At 38.2% G+C, this 15725-nt stretch overlaps 1 non-coding gene across 1 annotated transcript; it reads left to right on the top strand.

Annotated features, from left to right (window-relative positions):
* Positions 1–13588: 13588 nt before the first annotated feature.
* LOC127098730 (small nucleolar RNA R71) lies at positions 13589–13695 on the top strand. Its single transcript, XR_007793430.1, has one exon. It is a non-coding gene; the product is annotated as a small nucleolar RNA R71 (small nucleolar RNA).
* Positions 13696–15725: the final 2030 nt, after the last annotated feature.

Below are 15725 nucleotides of genomic sequence, written 5' to 3'. Positions count from 1 at the left end.
ATATCAATATGTTTGGTTCTTGAGTGCATGACCGGATTCTTTGTAATGGTTATTGCACTTGTGTTGTCACAACGAAGAGGAATGCATCCAATTCGAGTCTGTAGTCACGAAGTTGTTGCTTAAGCCAAAGTATTTGAGCGCAACAACTACTTGCGGCTATGTATTCTGCTTCGGCAGTGCTTAGAGCAACACATGCTTGTTTCTTGCAAGCCCACGAAACTAATGCATTTCCAAGAATGTGACATGTACCACTAGTACTTTTTCTACCTGTTTTACAACCTGCATAATCCACGTCAAAATAACCAATTAACTTACAAACACTACCTTTAGGATACCATAAGCCAACGTTGGTTGTTCCTTTGAGATACTTCATGATTCTTTTGACCGCCGTGAGATGTGACTCCTTTGGATTTGCTTGGAAGTGAGCACATAAACACACGCTAAACATTATGTCAGGACGGCTTGCCGTCAAATATAATAAAGAACCAATCATACCTCGATACTTCGTAATATCAATTGACACACCCGATTTGTCTTGATCAACATAGGTTCCGGAGCCGATTGGTGTTGACATTGCTTTACAACCATCCATTTCAAATCTCTTCAACAACTCTTTGCAATACTTTGATTGGTTGATAAAGATTCTGTCTTTTAGTTGCTTGATTTGCAATCCAAGGAAGTAGTTCATCTTTCCCATCATAGATATTTCAAATTCACCTTGCATTATCAACGCAAATTCTTTACATAGTTCTTTATTGGTTGAACCGAAGATTATGTCGTCTACGTAGACTTGAACAAGTAAGGTGTTCCCTTTTATATTCTTGATAAATAAAGTCTTATCTACTTTTCCTTTTTCAAAACTTTTTTCACATAGAAAATTACTTAGATGAGCATACCATGCCCTTGGTGCTTGTTTTAATCCATAGAGCGCTTTCTTCAATTTGTATACATGTGAAGGATGCTTGAAGTCTTCAAATCCCGGGGGTTGTTTGACATAGACTTCTTTGTTAGCCGCTCAAGAAGGCGCTTTTGACGTCCATTTGAAATAACTGAAAATTCATTGAACATGCGTAAGCCAGTAATAAACGAATAGCTTCTAACCTTGCAACCGGAGCGAAAGTTTCTTCAAAGTCGATTCCTTCTTCTTGATTATACCCTTGAGCGACCAATCTTGCTTTGTTTCGAACAATTATTCCATTCTCATCAAGTTTGTTCTTAAACACCCATCTTGTTCCAATGATGTGCAATTCGTTGGACCAAGCTCTTTCCTTCCCTTCCTATGAATCTTGCGCCAAGCGCGGACCATTCTGCCCTTCAAGTTCTAGGGATCTTTACCCTCTTGAAAGAACACACCTTCCAACAGAATGTTGTTAGGTTTATCCTCTAAGGGGAACCCAAGCTGACGGCGAGCCAAGATAGGGTTGTAGTTAATTCCACCACATGTACCAAGAAGAGGCACATTGGAGAATTCACTACAAGAGTCAATAATCTGCACACCATCATACACACGGTTATACCAAAAGATATCATCATTGGTGAGAGACATAAGTCTCGTGGACCACCGTAGACATCCTTTGTTCTCCTTGAAGGCGAGCTTATGTGGCAAGTGCGAAATAAACCACTTATACAACAGAGACAAACAACACACAACGGTACCACCACCCTTTGCATTCCTCATATGCAAATAGAAATAAGTGTCACCCAACAGAGTAGGAACATGATTAAGAGTAGAGAAAATCCTAATAGCGTTCACATCCACAAAGTTGTCGATGTTGGGGAATAACACTAGCCCATAGATGAGAAGTATAAATATGGCTGCAAAGGCGTCCTCACTCATGGCCTTCCCAAACAAGGTAGCTTGGGCGATAAGAAAATCATATGGGAGACCTTGAATTCCACCTTTGGTAGTCATATGAGCACCAATCTCAGATACATCTATGTGAAGCAGATCAGCAATCTCTTGGGAAGAAAGAACCCTCTCCAAGCCACTGAACGGCAACTGATCCAAGATAGGTATACTCACAAGATAGGCATACTCCTCAAGTGTAGGCAAAAGCTGGAAATCTGGAAAAGTGAAGCAACGGTACAAAGGATCATAGAACTGCACTAACACATTCATCAACCCTTCATCTACCTGAGTAGAAAGAATAGACAGAAGCTTCCCATGGCGAGCTTTGAACTCCAAGGGATCTAATACATAGGATGTCAAACTCCTTAACTCTTTCAAGTCGGGTTGTCTGAAACTGTACTTCTTTGTATTCCTTCTTTACTTATCCATGTCTGAAAATTTGCAAATAGACCTCTTAAGTTCCTTGAAAATTTTCTCATTGTTGATGATATGGATGAAAATGAGTGCATGAATGCATGTATGCAACAATCACACTCAAGGATCAAGCAAGTCACGCCACACAAAGGTCACGGGATGGATCAAGGCATCCTCAATATCAATCATCCATTTTGGTGGATTGTGGTTTACACCTTATCAACACCCAAATTCCATTGATATTGAGGATATACGAGAACGGATCAACCGCGAATCAAGGGTTTGTTGCAAGTCACGAGCATGGAGTCTCGGTTAAGAACCATCCAAAGGGAGTGTACTATGGTTAAACCTGACAATCATGTTCTAAAAAGGTTCCCATAGTCATCATCTCATCTTTCGGATATTGACGGATAAAACGACTACTCGTATTCCAAAAGTATTCTCAAGAGAGGCTCTTATGAGTGTAGTATTGCATAACAATCGTATCAAATCTTACACTTGAACGACCTTCGCACTACGTCCTAAAATAGGCCAAGATGGGCTAGGCAATCTAAGGTCCTTGGCTTCTAAGGTCTATATTGGAAAGAGTAATGCCTAACCACGACTACTCGTGTGACATTATTGATCCCAACATGACCTCCACCAAGTGAATGGGCTTGCAAGTTAACTTGCTAACGAATAAATCCACACAAGTCAACAAGACTATGTCGTTCTCCTATCATAAGTGCACTCGAGTTCGGGTATAAAACTCATCTCATAAGAGACCACCAAGCACACAAGCAATTGATATATATCAAGCAATTCATACATTACAAACAATACAGTCATCCCAAATTTGCACAAAAATATGTCACAAATAAATATAAACCTACAATACAACAAAGGCAAAAGTAGGCTAAACCCACTAGGAAGCAAGAGCAGTCCCCGGCAGAGTCGCCTCTTTTCTGTAGTGGGGTATTCGTTACCTTTAGATTTATTGACTAAATCAAAAGTAAATCATACAGTTTGAGTCGCCACCGCACTTCTATTTATCCAAAGGAAAGGTTAGAAAGCGAACAAAAACCAAGTAAGAAGTTTTATCAAATCAAAAACTAATAAAAATGTCAGAGATCTGGGTAAGGGGGTTGGTTATGCAATGGGAAGGTTCTAAGCACCCAAAACATTCTTAGTACTATAAGGAAGCCCTTTTTGCAAAGATGTATTGTAGGTTGATATTTGTGAAAACATTTGTGCAAACAAGGTTGGGGGGATGAGAAAAGAATATACATATTTACAATTTTGTTGTTTGAATGGATGAACCCATTGCCTACGTACCATCACAAAGGTAGGATCAAAACCTCGTAGTTCGGGGTAAAAATCTCAAAATATGGATGAATTGATTTGTCAAAAGCCTTAAGGTCTTTTGTTATCAAAGGGAGAAAACTCAACCTAAACCAACAATCCATCATGTGAGGAGAGCTTCAACATACTAGTGAGGGATCCACCCTATAATAAGTATGGAAGACTTGTAGTCCAATCACTAAGGATAAGGTGAGGTTTACATCAACCACTATGATAACTCAAACCTATGGCTAATGTTTAGGAAAAAAGTTTAACAAAGGTGGCCATTGGAACCACAAAAACAATTTGAAGTGAGTTGTGTTTACAAGTTAGAAGTATTCATAAAATGAGGTCAAAGTTGACTTAAGGTTCATTCAAAATAAGTATCAATGAAAAGAGTTTGAACAAATCAAAGGCATAAGGCCTAGGTTTCTAGTTTTGAAAACAATGTCAATGTTTGCACAAAAATGAGTTTGGCTTGGGTTAGAGTGGAGAGAAGAAGAGAAGGGCTAGTCCTAAACATGCAAAGATAAGAGAAGAGATAAAACCCTTAGAGTTACTTTTCTTGAGATCATAAAGATGATTCAAGATGCTCCTTTCCTTTGGACTTAGCAATTAACTCAAGCAATCAAACAAATATTCAATCAAGCTCCTAGGATCTCCATTTGGCTTGTTTCTCTCAACTTGGCTATTCATGACAATGGTCCTTCTTATTATCTCAAGTTTGGAATCCCTATCACACAAGAACAAATAATCAAAAATTTCACAATGCAATAAGAGGAATGGACAAAGAGTGAGTTTAGATTAGGGGTCCTTTCAAGTCAACTTTCAAGATTTAGCATTCTAAAGGCATGAGGCCTAGTTGCTCTTCAACAAATTTAGCATTCTAAAGGCATGAGGCCTAGTTGCTCTTGAACTCCTTTAAGCATAAGTAAGGTCCTAATTCTAAGTACTTTCTCCTTTTTGCATTGGGTTCACACAAACAAAGACAAAACAAACACAAAGCAACAATATATTTATTCATAATAATGAGCTCAAGTGAGCAAAAGGCAAATAGCATAAACATAAAATATGAGCTCAAGTGAGCAAAGTAAAAAGCAATATGAATAAATGAGCAAGAAATTAAATTGGATTAAAGTAAATTGCAAGAATTAAATGCTTGAATTAAAGTTAGTAATTAGTAGTTAGTGTTAGTGTGTCATAAGACAATTTAGCGCTATGTTAAGCAATCGTAAGTGGACTAATGTAGTAGTCACACCTATCTGAGGCCGGTCAATAAAACTATAGGCAAATAAACACAAGTTAGAGATCATGACTAGTAAGCGAAGCTCCTACAACTTGCCATGCCAAAAGAAAAAGAAGGAAGGCCTTGTATGGATTTCAGGTTTTTTGCTTGACCAAGAAGCAACCTATCTTGGACACAAAGCAACTCACTTGATCTTTGATCAAGTTGAGTTTGATTTGGATCAAAGAAGGTTAAACCTCTCATATGTCAAGGCTAACCACAAGTCATTAACTCATTGGCCAAAACAAAAAGAAGAAGAAGATGAAATGAAATGGATAAAAAAGAGTTCAAATGACATAATCAAAACACAATGATCAAATGTGAATGAAATCATCATCAACCAATGGTAAACAGAAGTGAGATGAAGATTAGAAGTCAATAAAGGTCAAACATATTTTTGGTATTTTTTGGAATTAAAATAAATGCAAAATAAAATGAACAAAGTATGATCAAACTTCAAATTCAACTCAAATCAACTTGAATAAGTCCAATTAAATCATCATAAGTCTAACATGGTCAAACAAAGTTTGACAAAAAAAATTCAACATTTTTTGAAAACAGAAACTATTTTAAAACAATTAAAAATCAAGAAAAATAACACAAATTGATTAAAATCTCAAATAAATAACAAATCAATTAAGAAATTGATGAGAATATTTTTCATAGACTTATCATCATCCATATGTGTTAAGAATTTTTTTTTGGAATTTTTGAATATCAAAAAGTATTTAAAATGAATTAAAAACTATTAAAAACAAAATAATTCACAAAAAATATTAAATGGAATCACAAAAATGATTAAAAATCAGATTATGAAACTAGATTTTTCAAGAAAATTTTTAGTGTTGGTCTCATATTTTTGTGATTCCAAATAAAATAGTTATGAATTTTTGAAATAAAATGGAATAAAAGAAAATAAAACAGAAATTAGAAAAATATGGAAAATCAGGGAGCGCATGATCCATTTCATTAAGTGACGTGGGCAAATCAAGCGATCCAGAAGCGCGCTTCCATCATGTTCTCAAGTCCAACGCGTGACACAATGTATTTAAAAAAGTCAAATGAATGCATGGCTGAGATTATAACATGGGAGTGAGATCCAAGGGCTCAAGAGGTTCCACGTGGGGACGGTGGTGGAAACCACCGTCTTCTCCGGTGAACTAACGGATTCTGGCCACCAGTTGCAGGTTTTCAAACCTCAACCAAAATGCACGTGCCTTATACCAAAATGAAGCTGGGGTGATGTACATCACCCCTGTAACCTTGGATTATCCTCAAGATCTCTATGGAATGAGAAATCTGAGATGGAAAATCCCGGTGTTCAAACTGAAATGCTTCAATTCACAAAATCAAAGCCACCATTGGCTTTCCTCTCACACGAGGACTTCGAAAAACCAAATAAACACAAGCAAATCACATTATATGAGGAGATGTAGATCAAAACAGTCTGAGCCTCTACCTTTGGAGAGCAGCTTTATGCAGCACGATCCACTCAATCTCTTGCTTCCAAATTGGTCTTGAGGTGTGATATGAATGCAAGGCTAAGGAATTAGTCTTGAAGATCAACTGATTTTGTTAAAATTCATGCTTGAATTGAGAAAAATAAAATCAGAATTCCTTTAAGTGAGGTTGGGTATGGATTTCAGCAGAGCTTCAGGTTAAATTTAGGGTGAAATTTGAATGAGACAAGGCTCTTATTTATAGCTGAAGTGCAAGCAATGAGGTGTCAAACTCGTATGCTTGAAGCTTTGGGTCCTCCATGCATGGGCCTGTACAGGCGCATGTGAGGCCCAAAAGCTGGTGGAAATGAATATAAACTCACTCTGAAGTGAAATGGACGTGTAGTTTGAATTGAAATTGCTTGTGCATGAAGATTCCAAGTGAAATGCATATTTGGGCATAAATGTTCCCCTCTTCGAAAGTTTATCATCTAAAATCCAAACATAGGCATGTGAGTAATGGTTGGAAAGGTCTTGACATAAGGAACAAAATCTATGTTGGGCAAAAAACCATTTGGAGTTTGGAAATTTATGAAAACTGGTCATGAAGTTTGATGTACAAAACATGTCTTTGAAAAATTTGTCAAAAGTGACCAACTTCAAGCCCATCTGTTTCAATGATGCAAGCCTCAAATGGAAAAACCTCAAAAATAAAAGTTATAGATATTTTCAAGATTATCAATTTGGACTTAAATTTTGCATCATTTGGATTTTTCATGAGAAAGTTATGGGCACTTGAAGTTGGACTTTTTCAAGATTCAATGGTTTTGGTCCAAAGTGACCTATAATGTTTTGTATTATCACATGTATTTCTTTTAGGATTATGAAATTGTGTCCAACATAACATTTTAAGTAGACATATTAATATTTCCAACTAAATTGGTCTCATCTCAAAATAATAAAAAATGAAGGAGTTAGGTCCTTGAGAAGTTGACCCAAAATTAGGGTTTCAGTCAAAATGACCTATAATGTTTTGAAATGAATGATGACCTTCCAAGTTTAAAATGGATTTTTGATGAAAATGAACTTTATTCATATGGTTCTTAAGAGCATTGTTTATCTTGGGGTCATCTTCATTTGACAAACACATCAAAAGTTAGGTCTCAGTGGATTTCAATTTAGTTAGATGACTTGACTAGTCAACTTCTCAAAGCCAAACTTCAAATATTGATGAATGAATGATTGAGGATACTCACATAGGCTCATATATGAATAAAATGATGAATGAAATAACTTCCCTTGATTGAATTTGATCATAGGTTGAGGTTGCTTCATGGGCAAGGCACAATCAATGCACAATTGAACTAGGGTTTCCTTGGGAAACAAGCCTTAAACCCTTTGTCTTATCTTGATCAAATTGGAAAATTGAGATACTTGGGAGACATATATGATGATTGAGAGATTTGTGAACCATTGCCATGCTTGATTTCATCTTCATCTGGCCACGTCAATGAGCATAGGAGCCTCAATTGGGTGTTCATCTAAATCATAAAGCCAGTTATTGCGGTTATGAACACTTGTTCTCTCATGGTTTGGCAGGGTAAATAGTCAGACAAATTCTTTGTTAATGAGGTAATCAAAAGTATTCAGCCCAAGGTTACCTATGATTCTACGGTTAAAGAAAAATTCAATGTCCATGGGTCAGATGTGTCCAAACGGTACAAGCTCGTAAAGTGGGCGTCTAAGTCCAATGGCATCAGCTATCATGGTTACTAGGCCACCTATTATGATTGGGGTGCGATTTTTCTTTGTAAGGTGAATGAATCTCTCCATCATAAACGTCACAACATTGACATGTCGACCTTGGTCGAAACAAAGTAAGATGAAAAGTTCATCTCATGACACTATAGTGTTGTTCTCTTCCTTTCCAAACAGGGTGTGAGCTAGTATTTTATGGAAGTAGCGGATAGCAGGGTTATGGATCATTTGGGAGTGCATCTCGTTTGGGTTAGGGTGGTAGTCTCCAGTTAAACTACCCCAAAAGTAATCTAGGTCGATGTCATCGATTAATTCCTCATGGAGGGTAGTGAAAACAAATGGGCCACTAGGAAATCCTAGGAGGTCAGCAAGGTCTCTACGGTTATAAGTGAAGTTCATGCTAAATAGCCTAAAGGAAATCAACCCCTTGTTAAGTCTGTAACCATGCTCGGGGTTGTAAACTAGGGAGCTAAGGAATTCTAGGGTGAGTTCACGGTAAGTGAGAAACCTTCTCTTAATAGCCACATTCTCCCATCCTAACTGGTTAAACATAAACAAGATGTTGTCTCGGATACCTAACCTATCCATGGTAGGTCCATCATAATATATGGATAAAGCCTTCTAAGCTAAATAATCATAGCGCCTTCTCTAAACTCTGCCTCTGAAAACTGTGTCTACTGGTTGCATGATGAAAGTTAGTAACTAACTAGTTATAAATTTGCCTGTTAATCAGTATCCAATGTTTCTAAGTTAGTAACTAGAAGCAACAAGTATTATTGCATAGAATCAAGGAAGGGGAGCAAAAATACAAATGAAAGTCAACGAAGTAAAATACTTAGTAACAAAGATAACAAATAAAAGAAAAGGCGGGTTATCTCCAACTAAGCACTTTGTTTAATGTCGTAAGTTCGACAGTAGCGTTGCGATGTACTAGTTTTGGGGTTGAGCAGGCAACTCTATAAGTCTTAGACTGTTTGAATAGTCTCTATTGTCAATATTATGATAATGTTTTAATCGTTTCCTGTTTACCATAAATGGTTCACTATTCCGACCTTTGATTTCTATCGCACCGCTTTTAAGGACTTTTGTGATTTCGAAAGGGCCTGACCACCTAGATTTAAGTTTTCCTGGAAAAAGCTTAAGTCTTGAATTAAATAGTAGTACTATGTCGCCAACATTAAACTCTTTCCTAGATATACGTTTGGCGTGCCATCTTTTGGTTCGCTCGTTGTATATCCTGGCATTCTCATAGGCGTCTAGTCGATGTTCTTCCAATTCGTGAATGTCCAAAATTTGTTTCTCACCTGCGGAAGTATAATTCATATTTAGGGTCTTAATTGCCCGGTAAGATTTGTGTTCTAGTTCCACAGGGAGATGACATGATTTACCGTAGACTAATTTAAAGGGTGTAGTCCCTATTGGGATTTTGTAAGTTGTCCTATAGGCCCACGGAGCTTCGTTTAGTTTAGATGACCAGTCTTTTCTGGATATTCCAGCAGTCTTTTCTAGAATCTGCTTTATCTCTCGATTCGAAACTTCGACTTGCCCACTAGTTTGTGGGTGATAAGATGTTGCTACACGGTGTTGGACTCCATAATTCAGAATAAGTTTTCCAAAGATATTTGATATGAAATGGGAGCCACCGTCACTAACTACTAGATATGGCACACCGAATCTAGGAAAGATGATGTTCTTGAACAACTTAATCACTACTCGTGTGTCATTTGTCGGAGAAGCTACAACCTCGATCCATTTTGAAACATAATCAACAGCAACGAGTATGTACTTATTACCAAAAGAAGATGGGAGTGGTCCCATGAAGTCAATCCCCCATACATCGAAGACTTCCACTTCTAAGATTCCTGTTTGTGGCATTTCATCGCGTCTTGAGATGTTACCAATGCGTTGGCACCGGTCGCATTTTATAACCGCATTATGGACATCTTTCCATAGAGTAGGCCAAAAGAGGCCCGATTGTCAGATCTTAGTGTAGGTCTTCGAGGTACTTTCATGCCCTCCATAGGGAGCACAATGGCAATGAGAGATTATGTCGTCTATTTCATCCTCATGAACACATCGACAGAAAATACCGTCGGTACCTCTTTTGAAAAGCAGAGGTTCATCCCATTAGTAATGTTTTAGATCATGAAATAATTTCTTCTTTTGTTGGTAAGATAGGTCCGGTGGAAGCACTCCAACAGCTAGGTAGTTGACAAAATCAGCATACCATGACAGAGTTGCATTCGCATGAATTTCTTCCACTGATTCTTCTATTTCGGTATCATTTATTGTTAATTCAGACATGTTGCTTTCCATTTGGGATATGAATCATTCGTAAGGGAAATCATCATTGATTGGAATTTGTTCTGATTTATTCCCTTCGATTCGTGATAAGTGGTTCGCTACTACATTTTCAGTACCTTTCTAATCTTTTATCTCTAAGTCAAATTCTTGCAAGAGTAGGATCCATCTTAAAAACCTTGGTTTGGCATCCTTCTTACTTAGCAGATATCTAATAGCGGCGTGGTCAGTATAGATAATAATTTTAGCCCCTACTAGGTAGGAACGAAACTTGTCCAACGCGAACACAACGGCTAAAAGTTCCTTTTCAGTGGTGGCGTAGTTCATTTGGGTTGGATCTAGTGTTCTACTTGCGTAGTAGATAGCATGAAGTTTCTTATCCTTTCTTTGTCCCAGTATTGCGCCTACGGTGTAATCACTCGCATCACATATGATTTCGAAAGGTAATCTCCAGTCAGGTGGTTGCATTATGGGTGCGGTGATTAAAGATGTTTTTAATTAGTTGAACGCTGTTATACATTTTTCATCAAAGATAAAATCAGCGTGTTTCATTAATAAACCCGTAAGTGGCTTGGTAATTTTCGAGAAATCTTGGATAAAACGTCGGTAGAAACCGGCATGTCCTAAAAAGCTTCGTATTTCTCGTACGGTTTTCGGAGGTTGAAGGTTCTCTATGATTTCGATCTTAGCTTTGTCTACTTCAATTCCTCTATCAGATATTGCGTGACCTAACACGATTCCTTGTTGGACCATGAAATGGCATTTCTCCCAGTTCAAAACGAGATTCACCTTTACGCATCTTTCGGGTACCATTTCAAGATTTGATACACATCCTTCGAAACTCTGCCCACAAACAGAAAAGTCGTCCATAAAGACTTCCATAATGTTGTCTATAAAATCAGCGAAGATTGACATCATGCATATTTGGAATGTTGTAGGAGCGTTGCATAATCCAAATGGCATTCGTCGGTAAGCGAATGTACCATAAGGGCATGTGAAGGTTGTCTTTTCTTGGTCGTCAGGATGGATTGGAATCTGAAAAAATCCTGAATAACCGTCTATGATTCCAGCATCTAGTAACTTCTTTACTTCATCCTTGACTATCGTACTTAAGATTGGGTTGATCCTTCTCTGGTGTTCTCTAGAGGTTTTACAATCTTCCTCCAGCACAATGCGATGCATACAGATAGAAGGACTTATTCCTTTTAGGCCGGCGATGTTGTATCCTGACGCAGTTGGATATTTTCTTAAGACATCTAGTAACTTTTCAGTTTCCATCTGTCCCAAGTCAGCGTTGAGTATTATTGGTCTTTTTAGTTCAGTGTCTAGGAATTCGTATCTTAGGTTCTTTGGTAGTGCTTTTAATTCCAAGTCAGGTTTCTTTGGGCATGGCATGTGGTTGGGCGTAAGTGTTAAGCATTCGCTTAGACTGTCGTTTTGGTATGGTTCATGCCAATTATCGTCTTCACAGATTAGAGGGATTTGGATTTTCATTATATCAGAGTATGTGGTTTCCTGTATCTCCATCTATCTTACACACTCGTCTATGACATCAAGTAGATAACAAGTATCGTGTATGGCTGGCGCTTGTAAGAATTGTGTTAAGATGAATTCAACCTTTTCCTCTCCAACTTCGAATGTTAGCTTACCTCTCTTTACATCTATTATAGCTCCGGTGGTGGCTAAGAATGGCCTTCCTAATATAATGGGTGTACTGGCATCTTCTTTGATGTCCATGATTATGAAGTCTGTAGGAATGTAAAATTGTCCTACACATACGAGGACATTCTCTAGTATACCGACAGGATATTTGATTGAGCGGTCAGCTAATTGAATAGACATCTTGGTTGGTCTTAATTCTCCCATATTGAGCCTTTTACAAATGGTTAAGGGCATTACACTAATGTTGGCTCCTAGATCGCATAGAGCTTTGTCTATGACGAATTTTCCAATGACACAAGGTATGGAAAAACTACCCGGGTCTTTTAGTTTGGGAGGCATATTATTCTGGATTATTGCGCTACACTCAGTAGTAAGTGTAACTATTTCGTTATCCTCGATTTTTTTTCTTATTGGATAGGATCTCCTTAAGAAACTTGGCATATGAGGGCATCTGTGTGATGGTTTCTGTAAAGGGAATTGTAATGTTTAGTTGCTTCAGAAGTTCAACAAATTTCCTAAATTGCCTTGCAATTTTAGAACTTGCGTGTCTTTGAGGATACGGAATGAGTGGTTTATAAGGAGGTGGAGGCACACAAGGTTTTTCTTTCTCTTCAGCCTCTCGGGTATTATCTTTTATTTCCTTCAGTTCATTTACCTGCTCAGTTGAGGTTTTGTCTGGTTTTTGGTACATGGCAGGGTTTTGGAGTCTTGGATCTACGAGGTCGTCTATTTATTTTCCACTCCTCAGTATAACGGCATTTGCAGGTCCTTTTGGATTAGGTTGCGGCTTTCCTGGAAATGTTCCAGCTGGAGCAGTTGTAGATGCTTGTTGTTGAGCCACTTGTCAAATATGTGTTTCAAGCATTTTATTGTGGGTGGCTAAGGCGTCTACTTTGCTCGCTACTTGTTTAAGTTGCTCGCTAGTATGTATGTTTTGGTTCAAGAAGTCTTTGTTTGTCTGAGCTTGGGTAGCTATGAAGCTTTCCATCATTAGTTCTAGGTTTGACTTCCTAGACATGTTAGGAGCATTGTTAGCTGGCTTTTGATATCCAGGCGGAACAGCTGGTGCTTGGTCTGGTGCATACAGGGCGTTGTTATTCTTATACGAAAAATTAGGATGGTTTTTCCAACCTTGGTTGTAGGTATTCGAATAAGGATTTCCTTATGCGTAATTTACTTGATTGGTTGGAACTTCTGCTAATATCTGACATTCTGGTGCAGTGTGTCCAGGGTTTCCACATAACTCAGTTTGGAGTCACGGCAGCCACGGTGGCTGCGGGTGGTATGGTCAAGTTGTCTAACTTTTGAACAAGGGTATCTACCTTGGCATGGACATGGTCAAGGCTACTGATTTCGTACATTCCACTCTTTGTTTAGGACTTTTCTACTATAGTTCTTTCACCTCCCCATTGGCAATGGTTTTGGGCCATGTTTTCAATGAGTTGATAGGCTTCATTGTAAGGCTTGTCCATAAGTGCACCGCCTGCGGCAGCGTCCACTGTCAGTCTTGTGTTATACAGAAGCCCATTGTAAAATGTGTGAATGATCACCCAGTCTTTGACACCGTGATGTGGACATATCCTCATCATGTCTTTGTATCTCTCCCACGCGTCGTAGAGAGATTCTACATCTTTTTGTCAAAATCCATTGATTTGAGTTCTCAACATAGCAGTTTTGCTCGGCGGAAAATATCGCGATAAGAAAACGTTCTTCAGTTCTTCCCATGTTGTAACTGAGTTGGATGGAAAGGATTGCAACCAATCCCAAGCTCTGTCTCTTAGTGAGATAGGAAAGAGGCGCAGTCTTATCACATCTTGATATACACCATTCGCCTTTATAGTGTCTGCGTACTGCACAAACTTGGTCAGGTGTTCATTAGGGTCGCCCGTAGGATTTCCAGCAAATTGACGTTGTTGGACGGCTGATAATAATGAGGGTTTCAACTCGAAATCGTTTCGATCGATAGCAGGGGCAGCAATGTTGTTGTGAGGTTCTTGTTGGGACGGGGTAGCGTAGAATTTAAGAGGACGATTTTGTGGTCCTTCTTCAGCCATGGTTGGCTTTTCGTCTTGTTTAATAGGAAAGAAGATATCGGGAATATCATACCTTTGTTGGTACTCTAGTATTTGGCGTCTTATATATAAGAAACGCTCTAATTCTGCGATTGGCGGTGCTAAGTTATCGCCTTGTGAGCGAGTACTTGGCATACAATCGGAGGAAATAAGGGAAAGAAGATTAATTTTTATTTTTACCTTAGTCTATACCGTGCAACAACAGAATCACACTATTTGACTAAATCAGGTCCCCGGCAACGGCGCCAAAAACTTGATTTGTCTCGTGACTGTATATAGAATATAGTCTATCGGGTACTTGACTACAAGTGCACAGTCCAGTCGTTTTAGTTTTAAAAGATATCGAACCCTCAGGGACCGATGGTCAAACTAATGCTACTGACGTTAGTATGTTTAGCTAAGGGAATGATTTTTAGAAGTTTGGTTGTAAAAAAAATTAAATCTAAGGGAAGTTAAGTTTTAAGAAAGTATTAATAGAAGGAATCAGTATGCAACGCATTAATCGTCAGGGATTCGATAAGTCACTGGTGTATAATTTAAATACCAAATATCTTTCAATAGAAAATAGTTATTTAAAAGGCTTTATCTCACACTCTCGTGGTTGTTGATTCGGCCTATACCTTTAAGTCAGAATGTACGTTATCGTTGTCCCATTTGAAGTAAAAAATACTTTCTGAAAATAGATAAGTTCTAATTGCTTTTAAAGTGCTCTCGCTGTTTTTAAAATCAATGCCTAGTTTTTACTATCCAGTTCGAGCCTCACGCTCTCGCGATTGTTGGTTCTCACCTTAGTAAATTTCCCACTCTCGTGGCAATTATAGTATTAAATAGCTTCTCACTTTTGTGACAAAGATAATTAAATTTAAACTAAAAACCACAGCCGAAAAGATTGTTTGAGATAAGAAGTTTTCGTCGATTATTATTAAATCCCGTCTAATTAAATTGTTACATACCGATACCGGTAATTTAGCCGGACATGTTAAATAACGCAAACACAGACGAGCATAAACAGATTAACAGTGCAACAAACATAATTATAATAATAACAGAGCAATAATAATAGTAATTGAATAAAAACCTGGCAATTGGATTAACAGAGTATGTCGAATCTTGGAGTACTTGAGCAGTCCTCCACAGGTCGGTAGGATTCTGCTTCTTCGATACAATTGCTTACTAAATTAAATAAACTGTAGTAGTTCCCCAGTGTAGGAAACTACTACTTTGACTAACTGAAAAACGGGAAGGGAAGGGGAAAACGAAAATTCTAAACGAAATGGTAACTGACTTTCGGAAAGGGAAAACAAATGTTGCTGAAGGAAAAAATAATGCTAAAAAGCTAAAATGTTGTAGAAAATAAATTGCAGAGGGAGAGTAGACGTGCCCCCGTTTCCAACTTCTGTCCTTTTTATACCTCTTGGTAGGTCATATCAGTTGAGAGAAACAAGGCATGACTCGGTTGAGTGAGAAATCCACGGGAAAGTGGTTCTGTTGAGAGAATTTAGGCACGTTTTGGTTGCTTCTATTGACTGCTTCAAGGCATTAATTCTGGCTGTGTGACGCTCGTCATGTGCCTGTGGCGGTCATCATAGGCTGGGCGTGTCGGTCGTCATACACCTTGTGACGGT

Source organism: Lathyrus oleraceus, chromosome 6, assembly GCF_024323335.1.
Source record: "Lathyrus oleraceus cultivar Zhongwan6 chromosome 6, CAAS_Psat_ZW6_1.0, whole genome shotgun sequence".
In the NCBI taxonomy this organism is placed as follows: Eukaryota; Viridiplantae; Streptophyta; class Magnoliopsida; order Fabales; family Fabaceae; genus Lathyrus; species Lathyrus oleraceus.
The sequence above is the reverse complement of the archived record's forward strand: the minus strand, read 5'-3'. Positions and strand labels throughout refer to the sequence as shown.